General features: G+C 41.8%; 1 protein-coding gene and 1 non-coding gene across 3 annotated transcripts in view; one reads left to right on the top strand and one right to left on the bottom strand.

Moving 5' to 3' along the window:
• Positions 1–20,183, bottom strand: part of APBB2 (amyloid beta precursor protein binding family B member 2) — a 414,785-nt gene that overhangs the window by 302,296 nt on the left and 92,306 nt on the right. The window lies entirely within an intron of this gene.
• On the top strand, positions 1,208–1,314 carry LOC111550942. Its single transcript, XR_002734205.1, has one exon. It is a non-coding gene; the product is annotated as a U6 spliceosomal RNA (small nuclear RNA).

Raw genomic sequence — 20,183 nt, 5'->3', positions numbered from 1 at the left:
GGAAGCCAAAGTGGGTGGATCATGAGGTCAGGAGTTCGAGACCAGCCGGATCAACATGGTGAAACCCCATCTCTACGAAAAATACAAAAACTAGCCCAGTGTGGTGGCGCGCACCTATAATCCCAGCTACTCAGGAGGCGATGGCAGGAGAAATGCTTGAATCTGGGAGGTGGAGGTTGCAGTGAGCCGAGACTGCACCACGGCACTCCAACCTGGGCAACAGAGTGAGACTCTGTCTAAAAAAACAAAACAAAAAAAAAACAAAAAAAAGAATGTGATTTCATATCTGTGAAGTTTAGACACACTAGACATTCAGCTCAACAGAAAACAATGAGCCACTGTATCTCTATTGAATTCTGTGAGTCCAGGGCTGGGGTATTTAATTCATAGCAAGCAAGCATATGCTGAGTTTAAATATGTGATTACCTGAAATTGCAAAACTAGTATCAAACTCACCAACCTGGTGAGAGAAAAAAAATCTGAAATTTGGAATTCCTTACGTTTACTTTGAAATTCAGTGTTGCTTCTATTTTTGAATTATTTTCATGTTAGATGGGGATATCTGAGTTGGGGGAAAGCTCCATATTCTTTTCAATGTTCCAAAGCCTAAAAATCTCAATATCATAGTTGGAATTTTAGATTTAAAGAGATGTAAGAGGCATAACAATGCAATACCCAATGATGTCATCTGCAAGCAGAGACAATTTGACTAAATTGTCACCCCTATTCAACATAGTATTGAAAGTTCTGGCCAGGGCAATCAGGCGAGAGAAAGAAATAAAGGGTATTCAAATAAAAAGAGAGGAAGTCAAATTGTTTGTTTGCAGATGACGTGATTGTGCATTTAATACAATACACAGCCTTTTGCCTGGATTCTGGTTTAAAATTTTGTTAAAACACTAAAGACCTGGGAAATGAATTTAGAAAGTTTGACTATGGACTGATATTAAGTAATATTTGGGGACTATTGTTAATTTTGTTCGGTATGATAATGGTGTTGTACTTTTATAAAAAAGCTTCCTTATTGTTTGGAGATGCATGCTAAAGTATTGAGGGTTAAAATGTCATGATAGGCCAGGGATGGTGGCTCACGCCTGTAATCCCAGTACTTTGGGAGGCTGAGGTAGGCGGATCTCCTGAGGTCAGGAGTTTGAGACCGGCCTGGCCAACATGGTGAACCCTGTCTCTACTAAAAATACAAAAATTAGTGCTCGCTTTGGCAACACATATACTACAATTGGAATGACACAGAGAAGATTAGCATGGCCCCTGTGCAAGGTTGAAATGCAAATTCGTGAAGCGTTCTGTATCCTTCTGATGAACATCAATGCAAAAATCCTCAATAAAATACTGGCAAACCCAATCTGGCAGCACATCAAAAAGCTTATCCACCACGATCAAACTGGCTTCATCCCTGAGAAGCAAGGCTGGTTCAACATACACAAATCAATAAACATAATCCATCACATAAATAGAACCAATGACAAAAACCACAGGATTATCTCAATAGATGCAGAAAAGGCCTTAGATAAAATTCAACACTGCTTCATGCTAAAAACTCAATAAACTACATATTGATGGAACGTGTTTCAAAATAATAAGTTATTTATGACAAACCAACAGCCAATATCATACTGAATGGGTAAAAGCTGGAAGCATTCCCTTTGAAAACTGGCACAAGACAAGGATGCCCTCTTTCATCACTCCTATTCAACATAGTATTGAAAGTTCTGGCCAGGGCAATCAGGCAAGAAGAATAAATAAAGGGTACTCAAATAAAAAGAGAGGAAGTTAGATTGTCTCTGTTTGCAGATGACATGATTGTGGATTTAGAAAACCCCATCGTGACAGGAGAATGGCGTGAACCCGGGAGGTAGAGCCTGCAGTGAGCCGAGATTGTGCTACTGCACTATAGCCTGGGCAACAGAGCGAGACTCTGTCTCAAAATAAATAAATAAATAAATAAATTAGAAAACCCCATCGTCTCAGCCCAAAATCTCCTTAAGCTGATAAGCAACTTCAGTAAAGTCTCAGAACACAAAATCAATGTGCAAAAATCACAAGCATTCCTTTACACCAACAACAGACAAGCAGAGAGCCAAATCATGAGTGAAATCCCATTCACAATTGCTACAAAGAGAATAAAATACCTAGAAATACAACTTACAAGGATGTGAAGGACGTCTTCAAGGAGAACTACAAACTACTGCTCAAGGAAATAAGAGAGGACACAAACAAATGGAAAAACATTCCATTCTCATGGATAGGAAGAATCAATATTGTGAAAATGGCCATACTGCCCAAAGTAATTTATAGATTCAGTGCTATCCCCATCAAGCTACCACTGACTTTCTTCACAGAATTAGAAAATACTCCTTTAAATTTCATATGGAACCAAAAAAGAACCAGTATAGCCAAGACAATACTAAGCAAAAAGAACAAAGCTGGAGGCATCATACTACCTGACTTCACACTATACTACAAGGCTACAGTAACCAAAACAGCATGGTACTGGTACCTAAACATATATATAGACTAATGGAACAGAACAGAGGCATCAGAAATAACACCACACATCTACAACCATCTGATCATTGACAAACCTGACGAAAACAAGCAATGGGGAAAGGATTCCCTATTTAATAAATGGTGTTGGGAAAACTGGCTAGCCACCACATGCAGAAAACTGAAACTGGAACGCTTCCTTACACTTTACATAAAAATTAACTCATGATGGATTACAGACTTAAACATAGACCTAAAATCATAAAAAACCCTAGAAGAAAACCTAGGCAATAGCATTCAGGACATAGGCATGGGCAAGGACTTCATGACTAAAACACCAAAAGCAATGGCAACAAAAACCAAAATTGACAAATGGGATCTAATTAAAACTAAAGAGCTTCTGCACAGCAAGGGAAACTATCATCAGAGTGAACAGGCAACCTAGAGAATAAGAGAAAATTTTTGCAATCTATCCATCTGACAAAGGGCTAATACCCAAAATCTACAAGGAGCTTAAACAAATTTACAAGAAAAGAACAAACAACCCCATTCAAAAATGGGCAAAGGATATGAACAGACACTTCTCAAAAGAAGATATTTATGCAGCCAACAAAAATATGAAAAAATGCTCATCATCACTGGTCATTAGAGATAGGCAAATCAAAACCACAATGAGATACCATCTCATACCAGTTAGAATGGCAATCATTAAAAAGTCAGGAAACAACAGGTGCTGGAGAGGATGTGGAGAAATAGGAACACTATTACACTGTTGATGGGACTGTAAACTAGTTCAACCATTGTGGAAGACAATGTGGTGATTCCTTGAGAATCTAGAACCAGAAATACCATTTGACCCAGCAATCCCATTACTGAGTATATAGCCAAAGGATTATAAATCATTCTACTATAAAGACACATGCACACGTATGTTTATTGCAGCCCTGTTCACAATAGCAAAGACTTGGAACCAACCTAAATGTCCATCAATGATAGACTAGATAAAGAAAATGTGCCACATATACACCATGGAATACTATGCAGACATAAAAAAGGATGAGTTCATGTCCTTTGCAGGAACACAGATGAGGCTGGAAACCATCATTCTTAGCAAACTAACACAGGAAGAGAAAACCAAACACTGCATGTTATCACTCATGGGTGGGAGTTCAACACTGGGAATACATGGACACAGGGAGGGGAAGATCACACACCGGGGCCTGTTGGTGGGTGGGGGGCCAGGAGAGGGATAGTATTAGGAGAAATAACTAATGTAGATGACGGGATGATGAGTGCAGCAAGCCAGCACAGCAAGTGTATACCTATGTGGCAAACCTGCACGTTCTGCACATGTATCCCAGAACTTAAAGTATAATTTTAAAAAATACAAAAATGAGCTGGGCAAGGTGGTAGGTGCCTGTAATCCCTGCTACTCAGGAGGCTGAGGCAGGAGAATTGCTTGAACCTGGGAGGTTGCAGTGACCCCAGATCGTGTCATTGCTTTCCAACCTGGGCGACAAGAGCAAAGCTCTGTCTCAAAAAAATGAAGTCATGCTAGCTATAATTAATTTTTAATGATATGCCAAAAAATAATATATGTTGATTTCTACACAGAAAGCAAATAAAGAATGTTAATAATTGTAGAAATGAGAGAGGGGTTATATGGGTGTTCACTGTACTGTTCTTTTTTCTATACTTGAAAACTTTTGGAAAAGCTGAAATACATTATTGGTCAAAAGCATTTATGGCCTTATAGCTTTCTTGCTCTTGTCCTGCTGTCTTGCCAAATTAGATTACAGTCCACTTATATTGGGTGATTTTCTTTCCTACAAAAGATATTCTCACACGTTCCCACCTCTGTAGCTTTGTGAGATATAGTCTCTCAACCTGGTGTTTTATTCTCTCATCACTGTCCCTCAAGTAAGAACAGATCCATTCTTTTGGGTCCATCACAGATGTTGCCTTCTCTAGGAAAGCTTTCCTAACCCCCACCCCAACTTGAGGCCATCCCCTCTTTTCTGACTCTCAGTGACACTCTGCAGCTCACATCACAGGTCTCACATTCTATCCTGCATGGTCTCTAAGAAGACATTTACTGAGAGTTTCTCATGGGTGAGGCCAGAGTCTGGAAACTCTCATGTGTTCTTTCATTTAGTCCCTACCTCAATGAGGTAGAAATTATTATTATTTATTATTATTATTATTATTATTATTATTATTATTATTATTATTATTTTGAGATGGAGTCTCGCTCTGTCACTCAGGCTGGAGTGCAGTGGTGCCATCTCAGCTCACTGCAACCTCCGCCTCCCAGGTTCAAGCAATTCTCCTGCCTCAGCCTCTCGAATAGCTGGGATTACAGGTGCCCACTACCATGCCCAGCTAATTTTTGTATTTTTAGTAGAGATGGGGTTTCACCATCTTGGCCAGGCTGGTTTTGAACTCCTGACCTTGTGATCCACCCACCTCAGCCTCCCAAAGTGCTGGGATTACAGGCGTGAAGCACCACGCCTGGCCTAGGAATTATTATTATCTTCTTTTCACAGGTGAGAAAACAGGTTGAGAGGCTGGGTGACTTGCCCAAGTCATAGGGTTGGTGGATGGTAGGGCCAGGGTTCAAACTGCTCCATCTGCTTCCATACTCCTAAGTGCTAGTGAGGGTGTCAATGGCACCATGGCTTGATCCTTCCCTACTCTACTATACCAACTGAAGGGCAGGCAGAGCATCTTATTTCAACAACATCTGTGCAAAGTCACTATGTGTCAGGCAACTGCTCCACATGATGGGATAAAGTGGCAAATGAAAAAGGATGGTATTTGACTCAGGTCAAAACTAAGGAATCTAGCTGAGGGCAGTGGCTCATGCCTGTGATCCCAGCACTTTGGGAAGCTAAGCAGGGGGAGAATCATGGGAGCCAAGACCAGCCTGGGCAACACGGAGAAACTATGTATCCACACACACAAAAAAAATTAGCCAGGCACAGTGGGGCACACCTGTGGTCCCAGCTATTCAGGAGGCTGAGGCAGAAAGATCAGTTGAGCCCAGGATATCAAGGCTGCAGTGAGCCATGATTGTATCACTGCATGCCAGCCTGGGTGATGGAGCAAGATCATATTTAAAAAAAAAAAAAAAAAAAAAAAAAAAAAACCCTAAGGAAATCTGATCTAATTAGTCACTAGTCGTAGATTTGAATGAGCTGACAAGGGGCCAGGCCTTGAAAGATCCTGAGGAACAGAGTCACTAGTCGTGGATTTGAATGAGTTCTGTGTCTTGACTTCCATTGGTAAGCCTCTGTTTTCCTCATCTATAAAATCGTGATGACATCTTTACCACCCATATCATAGTATCTGTATGAGGCTAAATTACAGCATGCAACACAAACCATAAAATATCCGAATGCTGTTACTTGTCATTAATATTATCAAATGGCATCTATTAAATACACGTGTTTGTTATGCTTGCTAGCACATCTGTAGTTTTCCAGGAGTTTGATCTAAAAACAGTTACTGTCACTGATGGTGATTTATTAGGCCAGCTTCATATAGGAAGATTTTTATATGTGGTACTTTTTATATGTGCTGAATAAATCTGATAGGCTTTAGTTAATAAAAATATATCAATGTAGCTTCATTAATTATAACAAGCATACCATATTAATATACAAATAGAAAGGGGGGTGAGGGAGTATTGAGATACCCTGTACTATCCGCTCAGTTTTTCTGTAAATCTAAAAATGCTTTAAAAAAAATTGAGACTGCCTGGACGTTGTGGCTCACACCTGTAATCCTAGCACTTTGGGAGGCTGAAGCAGGTGAAATGCTTAAGCTCAGGAGTTCAAGACTGGCCTTGGCAATACAGCGAAACCCCATCTCTACAAAAATACAAAAATTAGCCAGGCGTTGTAGTGCGCACCTACGGCCTCAGCTACTCAAGAGGAGGGGGCAGGAAGATGGTTTGAGCCCTGGAGGTCCACGCTACGGCGAGCCGAGATCATGCCACTGCACTACAGCCTGGGTGACAGAGTGAGGCCTGTCTCAAAAATAACTGATTTTTTTTTTTTTTTTTTAAGAGCACGAACATGAGGTCAGTTTTCTTGATTGGCTTATAAACTACCTCTTAAACTAATTCCAAAGAAGTGCAGTCCTGTTGTCTTTAACAAAGAAGGTGACACTGAAACGTGTGAATGGGGCCAATCGGGGGAATGAGTTTGAACTAGGATCTCTAGCTAAACGTGCGGCACATGTCTTTTTAAACTTAATCTCATGCATTCATATTCCTCCTTTTATACAACACTAACATGTTTCGGGCTCCAAGTTCTCCAGCTTAATTCACTACGTTTTAATTAACATATCCAGGAAGGAATTTACCACACCTCCTACTCCTCTAAGTCAAGTAAAGTCAGTCCCAGAAAGGCTCTAGGAAGTTCCATTAAAAAAAAAAAATGGTGGCAATTTTTTTTTGCTTAAAAACTGCAGTCCCAATTTCCAAGTTCTATAGACAATCTTAAACCCAGAACTTCAAGTGTCTGTCTGTACATTAACATACTCCACCATACTATACCCGATTCCTGCCTAAAGAAGGGAGCTCAGCCTTTCACATACCCTGTCCAGAGACCCCTCTCCACTGTAACAAGACACTCACACTGCATTTGTGAGATCAGCACATGTAAAATGTCTACCACATATAAAAACTTTCCTATGTGGAGCTGGCCTAAGAAATCACCGTCAGTGGCAGCAACTGAGTTTTTTAGATCAAACTCCTGGAAAACTATACATGTGATAACAAGCATCACAAATACATAAATATTTAACAGATGCCATTTGATAATATTTATGACAATAGTAAGTAACAGCATGTGTTGCATGCTGTAATTTAGCTTCACACAAATACCGTGATATGGGTGGTAAAGATGTCATCACCATTTTATAGATGAGGAAAACGGAGGCTTACGAATTGAGGTCAAGACACAGAACTCATTCAAATCCATGACTAGTGACTCTGTTCCTCAGGATTCTTCAAGTCCTGGCTCCAAGCCAGCTGTGTTTCTACTCTCTCCAGACAGAAAGACAGGACCTCTCTCTTTTAAGAATTTTCCACAGTCCTCCTGTTTTTCTCCTTCTCTGCAGACCACATATCTGTTCATGCCTCCAATCTCCTGAGCCGAATTATATAAACCAACTCGGGCCTAGGACCTGGCTCACTCACTCAGGTCCCACTGTGTTAACAAAGTGCCTTGCATGCAGTGGAAGCTCCTCACCCCCAAAAGCCCCACAACCACATGACTGATCCCATGCTGCAAAACTGATCCATGAGCAAAAGCCAAGAGACAGAAACAGACCTCGTTCCAGTGCTTCAAAACTTATGGGAAATTCAAGGTGACTTATTTTCTTTGACCTTAAAATAATGTTGAAGTTTTACAACATGGCTGATAATAATAAATGGAAAAGGGAGTTTTCTTTTCCCCGGGGCCCTCAGCCAGCCCTCCAATTTAGGGTCAAGATTGTTCAGAAATGTACCACAATTTAGGGTCAAGATTGTTCAGAAATGTACCACAATACTTGATTTTTGACCAGATTCCAGAAAAAGTAGGGGAGAAAAACGAGTTTTACCATCTGTACAGCTTGGGCTGCTTTCACAGGCACTGTGCTCTTGCAAAATAAGGCCTAAAATTGACTTCTGCATATTTCTCTTTGCCAAGTTGACCATTTTGTTATTAGAACCTTTGATTCTCAGAACCTAAATCAAATGGAAAGTCAAATATTTTTAAAAGATCAAATTATTTAAAAACTTCAGCTCTGCCTCAGTACAAAATATAAAGCTCCTGGCTTTTACACAGATAGTGACTAATTCAGGGTGTTAACTTCTTGTACCTGAAAGAAAATGGAAGGCTTCCAAAGTACAGGATATCACAGAAGGTGCTGAACTGAATGGTACTTCTGTGTCTTCACAGTTTTAACATGCTCAATAGTGGAAAATGAAAACTGTTTGAAGTGGCTAAAATTCAATGCTTGCTTTGTTTTTAACCAGAATAACCAAAACTGAATACAGTTCCCCAATATTTTTAATGTCCTGCTTACTGTATTTTTCCTTCTGCGGCCAATTAGAAATGATACTTTAAAAAAATACAATGTTTAACTCTAGCATCAGTAACACATGTGCTTTGAATTTTTATCAGGAATGGAAAATGGGATGTGTTGAGCTATCCACATCTTCCTTCTCTTTTCTTTTTTCTTTTTTTTTTGAGATGGAGTCTTGCTTTGTTGCCAAGGCTGGAGTGCAGTGGCACAATCTCGGCTCATCGCAAGCTCCACCTCCCGGGTTCATGCCATTCTCCTGCCTCAGCCTCCTGAGTAGCTGGGACTTACAGGCACCCGCCACAACACCCGGCTAATTTTTTGTATTTTTAGTAGAGACGGGGTTTTACCATGTTAGCCAGGATGGTCTCGGTCTCCTGACCTCGTGATCCACCCGCCTCGGCCTCCCAAAGTGCTGGGATTACATGCACATCTTCCTTCTCTTGTATATATTACAAGAGACTGGCCTTGGCAATACAGCGAAACCCCTGTATGCTATAAATGTTTATAGCATCAAACATTACAGAAATAATGAGAAATGTCTTCAAATTTCACAGCTAATAAATAGTTCCTCTGTCTTGGTCAGAAAAGCAATGGCAGAATACCAGAGGGTACCTGGGAGCATGTGTATGCACATGCTCATGCGTACACATCTGTGGGGTGGCTGGGGGTGGGAGTGAGAGAAAGCAACAGAGTTGGGATGCAGCTAAGACTCCTGAGGTGTCCCCTAGGATGGAAATCCTCCACCTGCCCTCTACTCTGCCACCATGTTGTGTGTTCTGGGAAGCTGACCCATTTGACAACAGGCTGTCTTGCCTACTGGCTCCCATTTTGGTTCAGCCAATGGGGGACTCCTATGGGAGACAAGAAGAAAAGAGGAGAATGGCTCCTTTCCTGCCAGATTCCCTGGGTCCTGTCAGGTGGCCCTCTATATAGGGTCCCCTGGAAACTGCTTCCTCCCTCGCCCCTCAGACCTAGGAGTGGGAGGAGCTTGGCTATTACTATCCCCAGGATGCAGCCACTTCTTTGTGGCTCCTATATACCCTGTCGCCAATTTTTTTTATGGCAACATGTTTAATATATGGTTTCCTTTTTGGGGTGTGTGTGTGTGTGTGGTGTGTGTGTGTCTGAGACAGGGTCTCACTCTGTCACCGAAGCTGGAGTGCAACGGCCCCATCTCGGCTCACTGTAGCCTTGACTTCCCGAGCTCAAGCAATCCCTGACCTCAGCCTCCTAAGTAGTGGAAATAAAGGGCACACCACCAGGCTTGGCTAATTTTGTTTATTTTTTGTATAGATGGGGGTCTTATCAAGTTGCCCAGACTGGTCTCAAACTCCTGGGCTGAAGCAATCCTCCTGCCTTGGCCTCCCAAAGTACTAGGATTACAAGTGTGAGCCACCACACCTGCTTGTTTATATGTTAATCAACAAGTACAATGACACTTGAGGACAGTACAAGTATCTTCACTGTTCTGACTGGGGTCTATACAATAGTTTTCCTCCACATTAGAAGCTGACTCAATTTTTTTGAAAATAATCAAGTTTTTATATAATTTAATGAAACAATTTGGTCTCCCTATCTTCTTCCCCTCTGTTCTTCAATCCATTCTAAACAACACTAGCAGATTAATTGTCCTGAAGAACCCAGGTAGGAGCGGCATTTCCCTCTACACTAGAGTCCACTGTCTTCCCATTACCTACCATATGCCACCTGTTTTCTTATGGGATCTGGACTGATATGGATACCTGAAGCTTTGAACACTCCCCTAAGAAGATACTGGCCTATTGTTTTGATCCTACTTTTATGACACTGTTAAAGCTAACTGTTGTGGCTGGTGAACTGAAAGGGTTTTTGTTTCTTTTACCACAAAATGCCATTATCTGCAATAAACCACAAGGTAGAAGATATATCTTGTAATTTCAGTGATTTTTTTTTAAATTACCAGATCAAGTCAGTTCTTTGCTCAAAGCCTTCTTGTCTCTCCCAGAATTAAAAATGTTTTTAGTCCTTATTCTGCCCTGCCATGCCATGCCCTCCGTATCCTGTGCCTCGCCCCACCCATATTTTTCTGTCTTCACCTCTGCCCTGGCCTCCAGGAGAGCATTCCCATTCTTCAAACATGCCACACTGGCTCCACCTGGGGGCCTATGCCCCTGCAGTTCTCTCCACCTGGAATGCCACCTCCTGAGTCTTCACGTCACGAATTCCTGCTCACCTGATTCTTGCGGCTAAAAGCCTCGGCCCAGCACCACATCTCCAGCAGCCCTCTCTTGCCCCAGCTCTCTCTCTCTCTCTCCCCGTCCCTTTGTCTTTTATTCCTTGTGCTTCTTCCCCCAGTTTATATTTGTTTGCTTATGATCCATCTCCTCCCGTGAGAATGTAGGGTCCCCAAGGAAGGACTTTGTTAGGATCACTATTCATTGCCACTGCCTGGAACAGTGGCAAGCAGACAGCCGACACTCACTAAGTATTTGTTGAATAAACGAATGATTTGGTCGGTTAGAGAGGGAAAAAAAGAATAGCTGGTCCACTTTCTTAATGGTTGCGGCTCAATTTCCAGTGACCAAGGAGATGCTCAGTGGTGATCTTTTGCAGATTACATTGAAAGGATTCTGTTTCCATTAAAAGATGGGTTTATGGAATAACCTGCCATCCAACATGAGGATATTCCACCCTGCATATCAAAACCAGCACACTGCACAGTAAACAATGAAAAATATGATCAAAGGTAAATCAGAGGCTGAGTGTGGTGGCTCACGTCTGTAATCCCAGCACTTTGGGAGGCCAAGGTGGGTGGATCACTTGAGATCAGGAGTTTGTGACCAGCCTGGTCAACATGGTGAAACCCCATCTCTACTGAAAATACAAAACTTAGCTGGGTGTGGTGGCGTGCGCCTGCAGGACCAGCTATTCAGGAGGCTGAGGCAGGAGAATTGCTTGAAGTCAGAAGGCAAAGGTTGCAGTGAGCTGAGATGGTGCCACTGCACTCTAGCCTGGGCGACAGCAAGACTCTGTCTCACAAAAAAAAAAAAAAAAAAAGTAAATTTAAACGATTGCTTAAACTAGCAGGGAAGGGCAGAGATATCTGTAAAGGACCAGAAAGTAAATAACTGAACACTGTGTGGACTAGAGTCTCTGTGACAATACTCAACTCTGCTGCTGTACCATGAAAGTTGCTTTTCATGGCCATCCAGAAAGCTGTGCTGCCTCAGCAGGAAGAGGCTGGCCCACAGAGCTTTGATACACAGTGTGGAATATCCTCATACATGGATGAGCCAGCTGTGTTCCAATAAAACTTTATTATAAACACTGAAATACAAATTTCATATAATTTTCAGGTGTCACAAAATTCTTCCTCTTCTTTTGACTTTTCTTCAAGCATTTATTTTATTTTATTTTATTTTATTTTATTTATTTTTTGAGACGAAGTCTCGCTCTGTCACTCAGGCTGGAGTGCAGCGGCGCCATCTCGGCTCACTGCAAGCTCCGCCTCCCGCGTTCACCCCGTTCTCCTGCCTCAGCCTCCAGAGTAGCTGGGACTACAGGTGCCCGCCACCACGCCGGGCTAACTTTTTGTATTTTTAGTAGAGATAGTGTTTCACCATGTTAGCCACGATGGTCTCAATCTCCCAACCTCATGATCCTCCTGCCTCAGCCTCCCAAAGTGGTGGGATTACAGGCGTGAGCCACCGCGCCCGGCCTCTTCAAGCATTTAAAAATGTAAAAACCATTCTAGGCTCATGGGCCATATAAAAAAAACAGGTGGAAAGCTGGATTTGGCCAAGCTGCAGTTTGCTGATCTCTGGTTTAAATCATTTCTCAAGCTGGCTATTTTTGTTCTGATAAAATATATTCTACTCCATGAATCTGTTGGATATTCTGCAGCTAATTAAACATGGAATAAATGCATTTGTTATAATTGGCTGGAAAAATAGTTTATTTGGGTAAATAAACATCACTAGTTCACTCTGCTAAGACTACCTTTCCACCCAGATTTTGGTCATCTTCTCACACAAGCTCTGTTAGCATCTCTTTCCTCACCTAAGTACCTTCAATCTGCCATCCTAGCGAAGAAATTCCATCGTACTCTTTCTTCCTTTTCAGAAATGGGAATTACAATGAAACTTTGGGATAGGGAGAAAAGGGTGGCTTCCCAGGCTTTGGGGCAAGGCAAATTCCAGGATAATGTTTTATGACTAAGAGTACAAAGTGTTGCCTACACTTTCCTTTCAAGTACTTGCAAACACACCCTGTTGTGTGGGCCCTGGAATGAGAACTATTTTGACTGCAGGTGCTGCTGGAATTCAGGGTCATCTGTCCCCACAAGCTATAAAATTTGCTGAGAAAGCCAGGTTGCATGATGGCATAGCCAAAAACATGTTATTTCACAACTTAAAGCAGAAGATTTTAAATTTCACTCAATTACAATAGTCTAATTCCTCTTACATAATAGCAGTATGTGAAGATACAGAATTTGAAGAAGCACTTTTCATGGTATTACTCAGAAGAGTTGGTCACACATAATGAAGAGGTGTGATTAACATCAAATACATCTATGTGGCCCTAGATACACAGTAGAGAATGAGAGTACTTCACTTTAGGTCTCCAAGTATTTTAAATATTCTGAGGTTGGGTGTCCCAGCAACCCAATCAAGAAGGAATTCAAGAAGATAGTTCTCAACATTTATGCCTCTCATTTTCTTCAAACCTAGGATACATGGAACAAAACCAAAATTTACTATAACCTAATTAATCACAGACACCATTTGCCCTACCCATTTTGAAAACAGATCTATTGGAATGTGAAATGAAAATTTTTTAAGTTCTTTGGAAGACCTCTAAGTGCTCTGCTGTTTGAAAAATTTCCAAGTAAATCAAATTCAAATAAATAGCCCAGAGGAAGTCAATGGCTTTCCAACTCCTACTGTAAGTAACACACACCCTACACATTTACTGTGAAAACGAGGGATTAAATTAAGCTTCACTTAAATTCCAAGCTGCCGGAGACACTCTCTTAAGAAAGCAGCCTTGGCTTGAAACCCTGGCATCTCATGCACATGGTCCAATTCACACCAAAGACAGCCGTCCACAAAGCTGTCCTGCCTCAGCAAGAATCTCATCTAGTCAGCTGAGCTTGGGACTGTCCAAATAAATGAAACCTGAGGCCTCCAATCACAGAAGGTTTTAAGATAAGCGCCTCAGCTTCATCTCACACCTTTAATTGGAGTTTCGGAAGGAAATAAAAATGCTGAGAAAGTATGCAGCTTCCAACAAAAATGATCAGAAAGGCCAGGCACAGTGGTTCACGCCTGTAATTCCAGCACTGTGGGAGGCGGAGCCCAGGGGAATGCTTGAATCCAGGAGTTCAAGACCAGCCTGGGCAATATAGTGAGATCCTGTCTCTACAAAAAATAAATATAAAAAAAAAATTAGCTGGGCATGGTGGTGCATGCCTGTGGTCCCAGCTACTTGGGAGGCTGAAGCAGGAGGATCACTTGAGACCAGGAAGACAAGGCCACAGTAAGCTGTGTTCACAATTCTGCACTCCAGTCTAGGTAACAGAGCAAGACCCTGTCAATAAATAAACAAATGAATAAACAAGAGAAGAAAATGATGAGAAAAGAATGACTAAGGAACAACAGACAACAGCAGTTACCTGGAGATCCTCTGAGCATTCAAACAGAAACATCCATCTTGGGACACCCAGGGCACTACTGAGTCTCCCTCTTCCTGACTTCCAGGGAGACTGTGATGCTGAAATAGCCTGGGCTTCTTGCTTGTAATAGTTTGACAGGGCTGCCATAACAAAGTACCATGACTGGGTGGCTTAAACAATAGAAAGTTATTTTCTCACATTTCTGGAGGCTAGAAATCTGAAATCAAGGTGTCAGCAGCACTGGTTTCTTCTGAGGCCTCTCTCCTTGGCTTGTAGACAGCCATCTTCTCCCTATGTCTTCACAACATCCTCCCACTGAACACGTCTGTGCCTAATTTCTTCTTATAAGGCACCAGTCAGACTGCACTAGCACCCTTCTTAATAACTCCTAAATTTATCTTAACTACCTCTTTAAAGACTCTGTCTCCAAATACACTCACATTTCAACATATGAATTTTGGGGAGACACAATTCAGTCCATAACACTGTTGGAATCACTAACATGGCAAGGTTCTATTTTCGTTTATTCTTACCAGTGCCATGAGGCTAGATTCAGTAAACTCACAATACAATACTCACTAAAAATTAGCTACCTTTCTAATATAATGAAAGGATATTACATTCTACAATGTCTCAATGACACCCTGATTTTGATTACAAAAAAAAAGCAATGTATCTTTTTCATGTCTTTATGAAATACTTTATAAAGACACACACCAAATCCAACCATAATGAAAAGTCTTTTGGGGAAACCCAAAGATTTCTAAGCACCAGTTGCCAGTCCACATTTTATAAGCATTTGTACTGCGACAATAATACAACACAAGGAAAAAAAAATAAAAGCATTCACTTGATATTCCACATTCACAGAAGGCAATTGCAAAAGAAATTTCATTCTCACTCATTTCACATGTGCCTTTTCATGTAGCCGTTCACTTCTTTGCATGAAAGGTCACCTACTGCTGTGTTAATCTAGACTACCTGCTTCCAACATCAAACTGGGTTCAACAAATAATAACACTATCGGAGATTAAGATTTCTATTCAAACCAGATATGTGCTACAGAGCGGAGAAAATATTCACAAACCACGCATCTGACAAAGATCTAATATTCAGAATCTATAAGGAACTTAAACAATTCAATAAGCAAAAAAACAAATAACTCTATTAAAAAGTGGGCAAAAGGCTGGGCACAATGGCTCATGCCTGTAATCCCAGCAGTTTGGGAGGCTGAGGCGGGTGGATTACCTGAGGTCAGGAGTTCGAGACCAGCCTGGCCAAAAGGCCGGGTGCGACGGCTCATGCCTGTAATCCCAACAGTTTGGGAGGCTGAGGTGGGTGGATTACCTGAGGTCAGGAGTTCAAGACCAGTCTGGCCAACTTGATGCAACCCCATTTCTACCAAAAATATAATAATTAGCTGGGTGTGGTCGTGGGCACCTGTAATCCCAGCTACTCGGGAGGCTGAAGCATGAGAATTGCTTGAACCCAGGAGGCGGAGATTGCAGTGAGCCAAGATCGCACCACTGCACTCCAGCCTGGGCAACAGAGTGAGACTCCATCTCAGGAAAGAAAAGAAAAAAAAAAAGTGAGCAAAAGACATGAGGAGACACTTCTCAAAACAAGACATACAAGCAACCGACAAACATATGAAAAAATGCTCAACATCACTAATCATCAGAGAAATGCAATTCAAAACCACAATGATATACTGTCTTATACCAGCCAGAATGGTTATTATTAAAACGTCAAAAAACAACAGATGCTGGTGAGGCTTTGGAGCAAAGGAACACTTCTACGCTGGTGATGGGAATGTAAATTAGTTCAGCCACTGTGGAAAGCAGTTTGGAGACTTCTCAAAGAACTTAGGACTACCATTCAACCCAGCAATGCCATCACTGGGTATATATCCAAAGCAAGTAGGTGACCAGGAATATTATCAGTAAAGGGTAACATTTTAAAATTTCTAAAAAATCTAACTGATCACCAAAGCCCTGTAAAAGAATATCTAAAATAATATCATTTTAATCACTTTAATCTCATTTTAAGCCTTCTAATAACTTATGACTCCAGTTTTGTCCTCTAAATTCAACTATGTTATTCATTAATTTCACAAACATTGGCTGAGATTATACTCTGTACCAAGCAGTGTTCTAGGGGCTGGATATACAGCACTGAACAAACCAAACCCATGCCCTCATGGAAGTGACATTCTGGTAAGATACACACATCACTTCCCCAAGTGTCCTACAAACACATTTCCCCTTCCAACTTTCCTGGTTGGGGCACCTGTATCTCCAGCCTCCTGGCTTCCCAAATACAAAACTAACCACCTATTATATATTTTTAATTTTCCTTCACATCCCTCCTGGGATATCTGATTGGCATTTCCAGCCCCTTGCATCCTCTACCTGCCTTTCCTACTACAGACAACACTGTCACCATTTATCTACCCCTAAGTCCCAGTGACGAGCCAGAAGACTCTACTTCCTACTCCCTCCATTAAACACTGTGTCTTTGACCAAATCCTGTTAATCCTAACCCAGAGTCCCTCCCCCATCTCTCCTGGCCTCTCCATTCCCACCACCACAATCCTGGCCACTTTTCTTCTCACTTAACACCACAGCCTCTCTCTAGAAGATGAAACCCATAAAGTAGGAAGAGCAATCTACTCACCTTTGAATCCCGAGCACCTAGCACTGTTCTTGGCACACAACAGGAGCTCAATAAATTTGGGAAGTCGAGACTCCTGTGCAGGGTATTCAAGTCCCCTCTCAACTGGCCCCACTTTCCATTTTCTTGCCTCGTCTTCAGTCACTCTCCACCACCAACACCCTCCTGACTACACAGATGGCACATTCCTGTCCCCACGTCCCCTCTCACACTGCTCCCTCTCCCTGAAATGTCATCACCTCTCCCCTACCTGTGTGCCTTGGGCAGTCCAAATCAACAGTTTAGACCTGGCTTAAAAGGGAAGAATTACTTGCTTTTTTACTTGTGTTTGCACAGAAGTTTGGACACATTGTATTAGATCAATAGGCTTTGTTCTCCTGCTGCTGTGCCCTAATGAACCATGTGCTCTGGGGCAGGGTTTGTGTCTTTGCTTTGTTTGTTTTTAATTCTCAGCGTCTGACATGTGGTGTATCTTAAGTGCCTCTTGAAAGCCACTTATTCATTCCTTCAACAAATATTTATCAAGTACCCAGTCCCCACCAGACACTATTCTAGGTGACAGGGATGTATCAGTGAACAAAAACAAAAATCCCTGCCTTTTGGAATTTATATATATGTATATTTCTATAAATTCCTCTTGGCATTTATATTCCAGTGAGAAGAGAGAGACAATAACTTAAAACGTAAGTAAAGTATGCAGGTATGTTAGAAGGGGCTAAGATCTACAGGGAAAAAATTTAAAAGGTTAAGAGGGACTTGGGGAGGAGTGACAGGAAGGTTTGCAATTTTTAAAACATCAATCAGGGTAGGTTTCACCGAGAGAGTAACATTTAAGCAAAGAATTAAATGAGAGAGGACATTATCCAGGAAGATAACTGGGGAGGAGAATATAAGAAGAACCAGCCAACGCAACGGCCCTGAGGCAGAAATCCACCCACTATGTTCAAAAGTTAGGGAGGCTATGATGGGGCCGGCATTCCAACATCAATCCTGCTGTAGCTGTACGATGAAAAGAAAGGAGAGAACTGAGGACGAGGAGGAAAATTTCTAGAATTTCATGGTTATCTAGGAATGAGGAGAAGGGTCTAGGCTGCAGCTTGGTCACCATCAATGAAAAGAAAGGAATATGGACATGTTTCCAAGGCCCATTCCACCAGAAAACCGTGCTGACTCGACCTTCAGCATAGATCCTTTGCTGACCCTTACCCAAGCCCCCATTCATCTGGCCTGGATTATTCCAGTGATCTCCTTGCTGCTTGCCCTAATTCTATCCTTGCCCTCTACACTCTATTCTCAACAGAGGAATCCTGTTAAAACTCAAGTCACACCACAGCACTTCTGCTATCAAAACTTGCACTGACTCTTCTCTGCCCCCACAGTGAAACATGAAGTCCTTATGATCTGCCTAGAGGGCCCCAGAGGGTGACCCCTTCCTTTCCTCTCTAATTCCATCTCATATTCTCCCCATAGCTAACTCTCCTCCAGCTCTGTGAGGAACTCTTCAGAGCACAGACCTGCTGTGAGGCCTTCTACTGAGGCCAGTCTCCTTGAGTGCCTACAGATGCCCCAAGACCACGCCCTCCCCACTTCTGCTCCCCATCCGCACACACGTGTAAGTCCCAGCTCCTCAGGAGGCTGAGGCAGGGGAATCACTTGAACTCAGGAGGTGGAGGTTCGACTGCTCCACACCATAAGGGCCCAACTAGACTGTACGTCACCAAAGAACAAGCACCATCCGTCATACTTCTCAGGCCCCGATGTACTGACAAGGAACATCATAGCAAAACATGCAAGAGCACAATGTTCTGATTTTTTTAATGTGTTTCCAACACATTAAAAGTATGGGGCACTCACAAAGCTCTACATTTCTGCCTTCTCTTGATGTATCAGCAGATCATGAGACAATGGAGCCTCATTCCTGAACAGCAGAAGTGGGAAGCTGAGTAGTAGCTGGGCCCTTTTTCTCCACTCTGTGCCCAAGTTCACTGGTTTACTCTCTGTTGGGTCCCCTCTGTCTTGTTGGCATTTGAGTTGGCTATCCTTATATTAGGTATTGATTACCTTGAATTTTTAAATTATCAGATTCTTTTGGGAAGTGAGTATGTACTGAAGATAATATCAGTTTTTCCGCATTTATGATACCAACTGACAATGGTGGTGTTTTAGACTTTCTATATTATAAATAAATATAATCAATTACAGACAAACACATAACATATACATACATATATATGTATTTTAGAAACTGTCCCCTTAATCTCCCTCATAGATTAAAATTCCTATACTATGGTTTAAATACCTTGAAATATAGGGGTTATGATTCCTGGCATGATGAAGTTTAAGGTCAGATATCAGTACAGAAGTTATAAAGAGAAGAAGATACGGCAAAAAATTAGCATTACTGAGCTGGATGAGGTATTTAACAAACCATTTTAGGAAAATATGTTTCTAAAATTCTTACAAAATTAGAAAAATAATACGGTTTACTGATTTTTAAAAATAAAACTTCGGCCGGGCGCAGTGTATCATGTCTACAATCCTAGCACTTTGGGAGGCCAAGGCGGGTGCATCACCTGAGGTCAGGAGTTCAAGACCAGCCTGGGCAACATGGCGAAACCCTGTCTCTACCAAAAATACAAAAATTAGCCAGGCATGGTGGCACACACCTGTAGTCTCCGCTACTCGGAAGGCTGAGGCAGGAGAATCACTTGAACCCGGGAGGCGGACGTTGCAACGAGTCGAGATTGCGCCACTGCACTCCAGCCTGGGTGACAGAGCAAGACTCGGTCTCAAAAATAAATAAATAAATAAATAAATAAATAAATAATAAAACTTCAAGTATTCCATATCGAAATGTGGATAAAGGTCAGCACAATGCCTTTCTTCTCCAGACTACCATCATCTACATTCTAAAGAAAAATTTCCATCTTTGTATCTGTTATTACATTTCAGCATTCAAACTAAGACCAAAGGAGGTAAATCACACCACAGAAAAATGAACACGACAGTTTCCAGACAAGCCTATCAAGAGTTGAAGAGTTAAGCAGCTATTGCTACCAGAAGAGTTTAGAGGAGTTATCTCCTTTGACCTGTGACCTTTGTCTAAAGGATTTAATTAAGAGAAAAGCAAAATCTGGACACAGAAGTCAAAAGATTTTTAAAAAGTCACACTGGCTTTATCTGTGCATCAGTCATTACTTCAAGTCCAAACAGGCAGGCCTTTCTTAGGAAACAGCTTTCCTGATTAGCAATCAGATTCTGGAGGCTTCCATGG

Source organism: Piliocolobus tephrosceles, chromosome 3, assembly GCF_002776525.5.
Source record: "Piliocolobus tephrosceles isolate RC106 chromosome 3, ASM277652v3, whole genome shotgun sequence".
NCBI lineage: Eukaryota > Metazoa > Chordata > Mammalia > Primates > Cercopithecidae > Piliocolobus > Piliocolobus tephrosceles.
This window is presented reverse-complemented; position numbering and strand designations above follow the sequence as displayed.